This window comes from Gossypium hirsutum, chromosome D12 (genome assembly GCF_007990345.1).
Source record: "Gossypium hirsutum isolate 1008001.06 chromosome D12, Gossypium_hirsutum_v2.1, whole genome shotgun sequence".
NCBI lineage: Eukaryota > Viridiplantae > Streptophyta > Magnoliopsida > Malvales > Malvaceae > Gossypium > Gossypium hirsutum.
This window is the reverse complement of record NC_053448.1, coordinates 61,489,910-61,502,517: the sequence shown is the minus strand read 5'-3', so window position 1 is coordinate 61,502,517 and position 12,608 is coordinate 61,489,910. Positions and strand designations below refer to the sequence as shown.

The window sequence follows — 12,608 nt, the reverse complement described above, 5'->3', positions numbered from 1 at the left end:
GAATTTTGGTTGTATTTGGAAAGTAAAATTAAACCCTATTAACTGTATTTCTGACTAAGTCAGATATAAATGGCATGCCATAGGATTGGAAAAGTTTAGGGATTTTTCGACTTCGAGTCGATGAGATACTGGGTGTCAATTTACTACTTCAGATTAATTCGATGAGGCACTGGGTGCCAATTTACTTCGATTTAACCGATGAGACATTAGGTGTCAAATTATTACTTCGAATTATCCGATGAGGCACTCGGTGCCAAACTGGTGTGTTTTGGTTGAATCCGTGTATCTGTCCCAGTCCAAGTCATGTTAATAGGGGTAAATGAATATGATAAAGTTTTATAATTGATATTGAAATGGTATGGTATGAGAAATGGAAGGGAAATAGTGAATTGAAAATAGAATGTGAAATATGTTGCAAATATATGGAATATATGAGTTATATACTCATGAAATGACTATGGAATGGATATTGCAATTGTATAATGAAATGTAAAATAAATTGTGAAAAGCTATTTATATAGCAGGTATGAGAATTGAGATATTTTTGAAACAAATGAAATATGATACGGTTGTTGTAATAATTAAATATTAATATGTGTTTATATTTCAATTGTATATTTGTAATTTCTTATCTTTAAATATTTTGATTATAGAACTACCACTGAGTTTACACTCAGCGTACGGTTTTATTTTCCGTGCGCAGATTAGGTACTTAACTTTTGATCGTCGATTCAGCATCTAACAACGATCCCGAACTCAAATGTGGTGATGTTTATCCTTTGTATCGGCATGTACCTAAGGTGTCTAAATATTAGTTATTTTGTGGTTTGATTGTAAATGAGGTTATAAGTTTAATATTGATTGGTTTTATACATATAAATATGTGTTTGTTTTTGAAGCCATATTATGGCATGATAAATTGAACCAATCTAGATAGGTGCACGTGAATTTAATTCTATGTTTAAGTGCTCATGAATTAGGCAAAAATGATTTGGTTTTGATATGTTTATAATTTGGATTAAAATTATGCTTTGATGACTTGTTTTGATGATATGAAATGTTTGAAATTTTTGTCTATTTAATTTGTAAACTTCGGTAATGCTCTGTAACCCAGTTCCGGTGAGGGATACGGGTTGGGGTTGTTACAGTTCAATTTGTTTTTAGGTCAATAAAAAAGTACACGTTAGCTTTCTGTCGATTATTTAATGGCAATTAACGAGAGAGTGACTAAAATATTTGATTTTGAAAAGTTAAGTGATTAAATCGAAAAAAATTAATAGTTGAGAGATTAAAATAGAACTAAAGACATTATTGAATGACTATTTTTAGAATTTATCTTTTTAAAAAAATTGAGGGTAGTAAATAAAATAGCCCAAATTTAGGTTGCAGGGTGTAAGATTTTGCTATTAAATAAGTAATTCAGTATGACGAAGCTACACAAGGAAAATAGGGTTTTGTAAACGAGAATTTTAAGTGAAATAATTATCAAATTGAGTTTGAGTTTAGAGAGTGAAATTTGAGTATTTTAATGCTTATTTTAAGTATTTGTAAGCTTAATCAAGTTTATTAATTTTTAATTAATATACAAATATTTTAATATAAATTTAAATTTAAATATAAAATAATTAAATTTAAAGTTGAGCGAATGAATCAAATTCATTTTTCCTAATAAATTAACTTACTCAAAAGTTTAACCGAAATTAAAACGCTTAATTTTTATCTTGCTCAAATTTTAAAAATAAAACTTAATAGTCCTTCAACTAAGCTTCAATATCTTATAAGTTAAACTCAGCGGAGCTCAATTATGCCCCATTCAACTTAGCCACATGAGCAATGGACATTCACGTTGTACATCCTATATATATATATATATTTATAATATTGTAATTATATATACATGTTATATCTAACTAGCAAGTTTTTCCTGTGTACTGATAATTTTGTAGATCTATATTCTTAATAAATTCGTAAGTTTGTAATATTGAAATCACATTTCTAATATAAATAGAGCATTTGTCATTCACACGTTACATATATTTGTTTTTATATGATAATTCATACTTATGACAATAAGTAATCCTAAACCAAAATGCAGATGACTTGTGACATCTTTAGAACGGTTAAAGATTATTCTTTAAAAACTCACTGACATTAACACAAACAACATGAGACTCTTCCTCCTGGAATATTTTGAGTCCTCTTTCTCATCTCATTTCTTCTTAAATCTTTTGAGACAACTTTATTTCGATTATTTTTATAACTCTTCACCCTTCAAATGAACGTTCGCAAATCATCATTATCTCCTTATATTAACAATACAGTGTATGATAGAGGGTAGATTGATTTTATATTATTCAGTCAGCTTTCACAGTTTTGCCATTTCCATTGTATTTAAATGATGACAAATTGGAGCAGGAATAACATTACAGTGCATGATACAAACAATTAAGCTATAGGACTCTACTCTATTAAGTTATTCATTCTATGAAGATGATGCTAGTTTCCAATAGCAAATAAAGGCTATAAGAGAAAAGAACTGGTACGTATTTAATTTTCTAGAGCATCTTCCTTATATATTTGAACTACAACCCAGAAAAAAAAATACCCTTTCAAATCAACTTTCATGCTGTCAATCAAAACCAGTTTCTCCATAGTTGATAGCACTAGCACTAGCACGTAGAAACTAAAATTACAGAGAAAAAAAAACGAAAAATCCATTTTTACTTTTATTTTTCACAAACACACACAAAAAAAAAAAGGAAACACAAGGATGAGCTAGCTTACCAGGAGGGAAACGGGTTGATAAAAATTTAGAGCTAGCGATGGAAAATTCCGAAGGGATCGCATGATCCAATGAGTACTGAACTGAATCAACAAAAATCAAAAATCAATTCGTCAAGGTTTTCAAGGAAGCCCATCATCGACATTAGATCAATGCGATCCCTTTGGAGCTCTCCACCTGCACTAGGAATAGGCTTGGAAAACTGGGTTCATAATTGGATTTTTCTGTGAAGCTCTATGGTAGAGATGGGATTTTCATTATTTCTTCGATTTCATTTGTTTTTATAGAGGAAGAAGAAGCTTTGGGCTCGGCACTTTGCTTTGCTTAATTGCCTACGGTTATACAACGCTCCTTATCTTATGGTCACGAGAATTTGGGTCTTATAATCTCTTTATTTCTGGGGTGAAATTTCCAAAATAGCACCCTACAATTAGATATAATTGTCAAATTTAGTCCCTAACATTTAACTATTTTTTATTTTGGCCTTAATTCTTTTTTTAGGGTAAATTACATTAGTAGTCACCCAACTAGGTTTTTTTTGTCACCAAACTATGAAAAGTTACAAAATGGTCACTCAATTATTAGTAAATTTATTTTTTGGTCATCCAACTATAAAAAGTCACAAAATGGTCACTCAACTATTCAATTTTGTCTTTTTGGTCACTTAACTACTTTGGATTTTTGGTGTTTTCTTGTTTACATTAGCTAGCTAGTGAACAAAAAAGATAAAAATGAATAGCTGGATGACTATTTTGTAACTTTTATAAAAGAAATTTATTAATAGTTAGGTGATCATTTTATAACTTTTCATAGTTTAGTGATCAAAAAGAAAAAAAGGAATTTATTTGACTTGATTCGAAAATTTCATCGGGTTAAAATGACAAAATAAGACCCATCAATTTAACTAACTCAAAAAATTTTCGTTTAATTCGACTCGATTTAATCGAAAAAGGAAGAGAGAGGGGAAAGTCCATTACTAACCTTAGCTAGTCAGCAAATAGCTTTTGTAGATTCACGTGCATGACAGTAACCACATAACATGCAATACAAGGACATAAATTTCATTTTTTTCACCATTATTATTAAACCTAGAATATGTAATTTGCAATAGCTTTACATTTAATGCCGTTCAACTAGCATGTGCACTAACACAGTTAATATGGAAAAGGGAGAATTTAAGTACTGTGAGTTCGAAAAAGGGAGGTGATGTGATTGCTTTCTAAGTCATGAGGGGCAGTATTGGTGGAATCAGAATAGATCACTGGTCGGATTAGTTGAATTAAAATTGATCGAGAAATTAATCTAAAAAGTGACTTTAAAACAATTAGATTAAAAATCGGTTGAATTGATTAAAAATCAGATAAATTGATTGAATCAAAATTTTTTAAAATTTTTCAATTTTTTAATTTTAATAATTTTTAATAGGACCGGTGACAGGTGGCCCACCGGTTCGATCACCGGTTTAGTTTAAAAACATTGATGAGGCCGGGGTTCTCTTGCCAAATCTTGCTAATTTTTCAAGCTTTGGATCACTTGAGTTCGCAAAATTAATCTTTGCTTTTAAAATTAGTATGGCTTATTACCTCTTTTGGCCTCAGTACTTTAGTTAAATTATCACTTTGATATCTATGTTATTTTTTTTATCACTTTGACCCTTCTACTTTCATTATATATGTATATTTTTTGTTAAAAATTCTTCACATCCAATCAAATGTTATCACGTGCAAAATACTAAAAGTTCTCTAAAAATATAAAAAGATGAAAAAATATTTATAAAAATTATAAGGACGTGAAACTTAAAAAAGTTTTAAAAATTCATAAAATTAATTTTTTCTTTTAGAAAATTTTAGAATTTTATGCATTTTTGGAAAACTTTATGGTATTTTTTGAAATTTTTTTAGATTTTTTTATATTTTATAAAAAGTGAGTTTTTATTACATATGACAACATTTGATTGGATGGGAAGAGTTTTTTTAATGGAAAATATAGATGAGGTAAAGAGTATACATAATGAAAATCCAGGGGCCAAACTAATAAAAAATAGTATAAATTTTAAAGTAATAATTTACCTATAGTATAGGGGCCAAAAGAGGTATTAAGCCAATTAATATCTATTTCAATAATCCCAATTCTAAAGAGTTTATCAACGATCAATATTTATTGCGACCCGTCTTATAAGTAAATATATATATTTAATCTCAAATCTCATATATAGTTTAACCTAATTGAAATTATTTGATTGCAATCTTAAGTAAGTTTTTAATGGGAAAAAGAAAAAAGACACGTATCATTAGCCAGTAATCAATCATCTCAAGCATTGTTGGACCTTTATTTTATTACTATAATAATAATTATAATTAATATTATTATATTATAATTCTATAGCATACGTATAAAACTAAGACACGTAACCCTACATTGGCTTAAATTATTCTAAAGTTAAAGCATACAGATTGCATATATCAATACGTAAATATAATTATTTTTTTATAATTAAAGTATTTAAATGGTAAAAGTAATATGGAAGTCGGATTATATATCCTCAACTCAAAAAATAGATAAATTAGTCTCTATATATTATATTAATTAGTAAATTGATCCTTTTGTTAAAAATTCTAACCATTTTTACTTTTGAAAATTGGTCATTATATGTCAAAATTAGATACACGGAGCACGCGATATGTAACTTTTTGGTTATTTTGTTAGTCATGCTAGTTTTTAACGGTAGAAAATTTGATGAATTTTTTAACAGAAATGATTAATTTACTTTTTGATATAACGTACATGGGCTAATTTATCTTTTTTTTAGTAAAAGAGGCAAATTGTAATTTGACTCCTAATATATGAGCCTTTATGGTATTTTTACGTATTTATATTCGTTTTATAGTTTATAAAAGATTATGGGTTTGTAATTGTCCTTCATAATATTATCATCTTCAAAATTTAAACTCGAATTTTATTCTTAAAAAATGCAATGTAATTTATAATTATACCTAACTTTAACTATTATAACAACAAAATAAATTATGACACATGATGAAATTAGATAAAAGGCGAGACGCAAGGGATATGGCATGCAATATTGAGGACAGACAAGATAAAGAGATTGAAAAAAGCTTTGTCTTAAAGGCAGGTAAGAGTAACAATCAAACAGCTAATGTTGTTTGCAACAAATTGAGCACCAAGTCCACTTGGGAAAATGACTGTAACCCTTTTTATTTCCTTTCTCTTCTTTTTTATTATTTATTTATTTTTATACATTGTCATCTTTACCCTTTATATGTGCAATTTTGCACAGACACGACATGTATCCAATATCGTACACAATGTCCACATTCAAATAGTTTATTGAAATAAAAACATCAGTGAGCTGGTTTTTCTTTTTTAAATAAAAGAAAAAGATAAGATGGTTCGAGATCGAATTTGAGATCGGTACCAATTGAAGACTTGATATCAAATTCTACATCATTTTGTCTATGATTCAGTTGACTTCTCAATTGATCTTTAAATTTATATTTTATATATCGATTTTAATAGGGGTGAACAAGTGTTCTTTTTAGTTAGTTTAATTGCTTTTTCTGATTAAATTAACTTAATTAACCATAATATAAAATAAATTGACCTAGTCGAGTTTTAAAGTATAAATTGATCCAATCAAACAAAGTCAACATCGATTGGTTAAGTTAATTAAAACTATGAATATATTTAAAATAATAAAAAATAAATATTAAATTAATATGATTATGAAATTCAATAACAGATAATCGATCAACATAACCGATGCTTTAATTTTCCAACTGGGTCCATCAAATATGAATAAAAAATATATGTGATTGCAGAGATTAAATGTTTTATTTCTCATTTATTGTCGTATCATTTCCTCCTTTTTCAAGCGATGGAGACATACATGATAGGATTTTCTTTTTTTATCGTTATAATATATTTGTAGAACCATTTTGGGATCAACTAAATTAATGGTTAACTTGTACGAGTTTATATCCAATGAGCCATTGACATATACAATTTTTTTTGAGAGGTGAAAGTGGAAATTCTTTGTTAGAAAATAACAATAAATTGCAATTCAATTAAATAATACTTAAGTAGCAACAACAGTTAAATAGATAATGGCGGTATCAGCTTTCACACATTTAGTCATATGATATGTAACATTATTATACGCCATTTAAGCATGGTGAACACGTACCTTCCAACTTCTACTTAAAAGAAAATACATATTTAACAAAAGTGAATTACGGCCACACAAGTTACAAATAAATAATCTTTATTATTCGGACTCATGACATAAATTGTGAAATAAACATTTATGCTTAATAAATCAAACGTGGAGTTCAGGTGAAGATGAATTTGGATTCAAAAGAGTAAATGATTTGCTTCAAGAGTTTTCACATCCATTTTTTTTTTGTTAAAAAAATATCAGAGTGGGGATATCATAGGCTTCCATTCTAAATCATGTCGTTTAGATAGCTTCCATTAAAGTGATATTAATAACTGTTCTTGAAGGAGAGGTCAGTGTCTAACTCTTCTCATAATTCTAAATAAAATTTTAAAAAGTTACCACCTAGCTAAAGCATCCATTTAGGTTTTACTAAAATTTATATTATTTTTGAGTTAAAAGTAAAAAATTTGAGTGCCTTGAGAAGCGGTGGATTCATTAAATATAAGTATCTTATAAGAGACATAAGTATCCTATACGTGGCGCATAATTACTTCCTAAAATGATGATAACTATTTGTCATCGGAAACATAGGAGAGTTTCAGTAAAAACATTTCTTCAGTTCCTATCAATTTTAATATTGAACAAATTAATCTCTCTTTAAAAAATCTGATTAGTTTAATTCCTGTCAAATTTAAAAATGAACAACTAAATATAATTAATCACATCATTAATGTCTTAATTCAATTGTAATTTCAGTCGATATAATAACAAATTTAGTCCTCGATGTTTACATTTTTTGTCAATTTGGTCTTCATTCTAAAAAATTCAACAAATTTAGCCTCAACATTTACATGTTACGGGCTAAATTTGTTAAATTGGGATCAAGTAGACAGAATGTGTAAATTTTGAGATTAAATGTAATATTATATCAATCAAAATTATGTAGAAATGACGAAAAATGTTAATGTTATGATTAATTATCATTAGTTACTTATTTTCGAAATTGACATAAATTAAATTATTTTAATTTTTTTGAAACGGACTAATTTATTTAATGTCAAAATTAACATGGATAAAAAGATTTATTTTACCCAAGAGTTTTCTCCAAACAAAAAGTGAAGAAGAATTGCATTAATAAATTCTCTCTCATATGGTGGATTTGCTTAGCTTGCTGCATGCGGCGGAGATGGTGGTGATGAAGTCAAAAGACTCAAAAAGCTACAACCCAAAGCCATATTTGAAGCACATCACATCACACTCATCCCCCACCGGTCCACACCACTGGCACATGTCCTGCCCCCGCACGATCTCCTGCTGATACACTTACATCGATCTGTTCCCTCGATCCCTTGCTTGTGGGGTCTCTTTGTTCTCCATTCTTTACTTACTGATATGACAATTTGAACTCTAGTTTTTTGCTTTACTAGGTTGTCCACTTTGACGATCAAATCCTTTTTTCCTTTTAATTATTGTTGTCACATTTGTAAATAAAGTATATCTATCTGTATCACAAAGTCATATAACTAGCCGAGTCAATCCTATATATAGACTTTGTGTATAGAAACTTGTAGCCATATGCTTTGGTGCTATATCTTTATATTATTCACATCTCTCGAAACCAAATTTTTAGCTGCAAGTTGTTAGCCACCTACGCATAAATAAAAACCCAAAATTTTAGTGGTTTTCGTTTGCCATATTATTTAAACCTAGATGTAATTTTGCTGACATTTTGGCTACAAAATGACCTACCCGGAGATTCTATGTTTTAAAATATGCATGGATCAAAGGTAACAGTCTTTGCAGAGATATAGGGAGATCAATTCTCAAATTAGATTTCGATAATTTGGTTTCTTATGGGTGTAAGTAAAAGTTGTTAAAGTGTTGTTGACACAAGATGATAAAATCTAAAGGCTTAACATATAGGATTCCGATACAAGTTTAATATAAGGTTAATATACTATTATTTAGTTGTGTTTAGTTTTAATGTTCACTTTAATATCTGAATTTTTTTTCAATTTGATACTTGAATTTTTGTTCCAGTTAAGTACTTGAGATTGACTTCATTGATACTTGAGTTTTTTTTTTGTTCCAATCTGGTATTTAAATTTAGCTTCAATGTTTATTTTGGAACCTGAGTTTTTTCAATTTGGTACTTGAATTTTTGTCTCAGTTAAGTATTTAAATTTATTTTCAATGTTCAATTTAGTACTTGAGCCATTTTTTGTCCCAATTAAGTACTTAGATTTTTTTTATTAGAACACATGTGTCAAACAGTCATCGATACAGATAATTTCATTTTGTCTTGATATCAAACTGAATTTTGAAACTAAATTCAAGTAGCATATGGTATATTAACCTTTTTAACATATATATATATATATATATCCATACATATGTGATCACGTGATAAATAGTATCAACCTTTTTCTTTTTGGACACTAAAATTAAATGGTGTTGAAAAGTTATCCATACTGTCAAAGAGCCAACTCTTAGTTGAGACTTGAGAGTATCATTAGTAATCACCATAGCTTTATGAGAAAATGAAAAAGTGACTTAACCTAAGAGTGGGAAAAGGGACTTTGGAAGTTGTGTGAAAAGAAGGGAAGGATCCGAGAGAATCAATCTTAGTTGGTGAAATTGCTTTAAAGATTTGCCTTAAAATAAAGCTTTAAGAGCTGCATGATCGAGCATAATGAAAAATATTAAGGTGAGTTTGGATGGGCGGTGCGTTTACTTCCGGTTAGTGTAAAAATAGCTGTGGCGGTAAAATTAGACACTGTAACGATACTGTAGGGTAAGACAAAAAGGAAACTAAACGCACCGTCCATCCAAACTCACCCTTAAAAAGCTATATTCAAAAGTTATTTATGTTTGATTCTTTCCTTCTTCATGTAAGCAAACAATAGAGGAGAAGAGAAAGTCTTTAATATTTTTGTTATCATTAAAATATTGATGATAGGAATTAAATATTGAATGGTTTTAATGGGGCACGAATTGATGTTTAAATCATTTAATAATTTTTTTTATTTTTCGTGTTCTTTTTACAGTTTATGTTCAAAGTTTGTGGCTAATCCTCTCAGTAATACTTTCTTCAAATTCAAATTCGAGTCGCCCTTTAAAAATGGCATGTAACTTACTAGCACTAAGAGAAAGAAAAATGATAATTTTAATTGATAAATTTAGCCCTTAACGTTTACATCTTTTGTCAAATTGACCCTTATTCTTTTTTGAGCTAAATTTGATCCTCAACTTTTAAAAAATAGTCGAATTTAACCATCAACCTTTTAAAAAAAGTAGAATTGTTGTTTTCAATAGAAATACTCACTAAAATGTTATTTTTTTAAACATGACTAATCACATGTACGTCATGCTATTGTTTTGAATTTTATGACATTTTTATAATTTTTTGAATATTTTAATAATTTTAAATTATTTTTCGATGTAACATATAAGACAAATAATGTCATGTTAACATGAAGTACACGTGAATCGCCACATGACTTACCATGCCAACATCGTTAAAAAAGTTATGGTTTTAGTCAGTATTTTTGTTAAAAAAACAAATTGACACTTTTTTAATAAGTTAATGGTCAATTTTGGCTAAAAAAAAGAGAGAATAAATGTCAAATTCAAAAAAGATGTGAACGTTGAAAGCTAAATTTACCATGACTATATAAAATACAATATTTGAATAGACTTTTGTCAATATTTCAAATGTGAAATTCTTTTCATTATAATAACTTTAATCCTTTTATGAAAGAAAAACAAAGATTAAAGGGTTAGTATCTCGTAGATAATTAATTAAGTTTTTTTTTTTAAATTTCACAAATAGAATAAAAAACTATCATTTGCGTCATTCATTTAGCTCGTGCTTCTTCAACTAAAAAAAAAATCACTCTTACTATACCAAATAATTATCCAAGATTAGATATCATTAATCAATAAAAGAGATTCTTCTTTTTTAAGACATATCTAAGGATTATTATCATGTAATTTTTTTTTTAACTTCGTAGGTGAGATTAAAACATCATCACGTGCTTAAGTTATTATTAAGAAAAAAATATAAAACGAACAGTTAACAAATGTTTAATTCTGCATGTTCCCACGCATTGTTTATTTGGTCACGGATACGGTATTCGTTCCATTGGGGAACTCAACTCCTGTTTCTCACGGCATTTTTTTGTAAAGGATGCGTATCGATATCTCTCCGACCAACACGAGGCTAGAATACCCGCAACTACCCTTCGCGTGAATTGGAAAGCCTTATGGAAAATCCGGCTTTTCTGATCTTCCTTTGGAAACTGTGCCGCAACTACCTCCCTCTCCGGATAGAACTGTGTTTTCGGAATATTACAAGGAACTCCAATTGTCCATTGTGTGATCGCATGGATGAAAACATTGACCACCTGTTCCGCACATGCTCTTTCGCCAGAGCTATATGGTTTGGTTCTCAATACTCCATCCGGTCGGAATACTTGGGAGTAGCGGATATACGAGAATAGATCCTTCAGTGGGTTCAACAATACTTAAAATCTGACCTCTTCCACCAAACATGTACAATGAATGGATCCTAAATATTCTTTGGCAACTATGGAAGCATCGCAACTGAGTTTGTTTCAACAATCAGACTGCTAATCGTATGGCACTGCTCCAAAGTGTACAATGTTGTTCACAACAGTACCAAGTCCTCTTACGATCGGACAAGCCAAATCCCTACATTTAAACCGGCCAAATCGAACAACCTGAACTGGAAACTCAACTTTTCCCCAACAATTCACCCTTCTCGATCATACCGATCTTCATTCACTCCAACACAACACATACTTTTGGGGCAGCAGTACTAATTGTTGGGTATACTCCTGTTCCAACATGCATGTCCACATATTACCAAGGTCATTCAAAACTACACAGCCAGCTACTCCTAGCTCGAATGATCTTACTCAAGCTAAAGCACATTGGGATCCAATTAACTCAACTGCATTGTCCCAACCGAAAATGGTATCCACTATTCCGAGGCAAAGTACTGGTCAGTGGAAGATCGAGCCCATCCATCAGGATATTAAATCGCTTCAGGAAGGAATAAGCTTTGAAATGTCAACCGGAAGGCACATGCTACATCGCAAACTCTATCACCTAGCCTATCGTCGCATAGTTACTCAATCCTTTAGGGATTGGGCTAAATAATAATCACTCTATGCAGTTTATGCTTTTGTTATCTTACCAATAAAAAAATTCTGCATGTTGTATCAAAAGAAACTTCACCAAGTAATTATAATTAGTTCACATGTACCAAGCTCTTATTTTTTTTATAAATATAATGCCTTAAAAAAATCTAGTAATCTTCAAAACTATTATGAACTTTAAAAGCTTTTCTTCTTCATTCGAAACCAAAAATCAAAACGAAAATTTAAAATTTTAATTACTTTTTAATTACTAAAAGTAATTAAAAATTTAAAAATAGGATGATTTTGTATGCAAATAAATGTTAACGAAAAAAAGCTGGCAAAAACATAGGTACACACAGCGAAGAAACCTCTGGCAAACTGCGGGCTTACTTTGTAGCCCGTAAGCCATAAGAATCCTGCAGAATATATATAAAACGACACCGCTTATTTCACTACTGACGAGGAAAAAATAAATTGGCACTAC

At 29.5% G+C, this 12,608-nt stretch overlaps 1 long non-coding RNA gene across 1 annotated transcript; it reads right to left on the bottom strand.

Annotated features, from left to right (window-relative positions):
• Positions 1 to 1,996: 1,996 nt before the first annotated feature.
• On the bottom strand, positions 1,997 to 3,121 carry LOC121224397 (uncharacterized). Its single transcript, XR_005921996.1, has 2 exons — positions 2,785 to 3,121; positions 1,997 to 2,269 (listed from the first exon to the last, which is right to left on the bottom strand). It is a non-coding gene; the product is annotated as an uncharacterized lncRNA (long non-coding RNA).
• Positions 3,122 to 12,608: the final 9,487 nt, after the last annotated feature.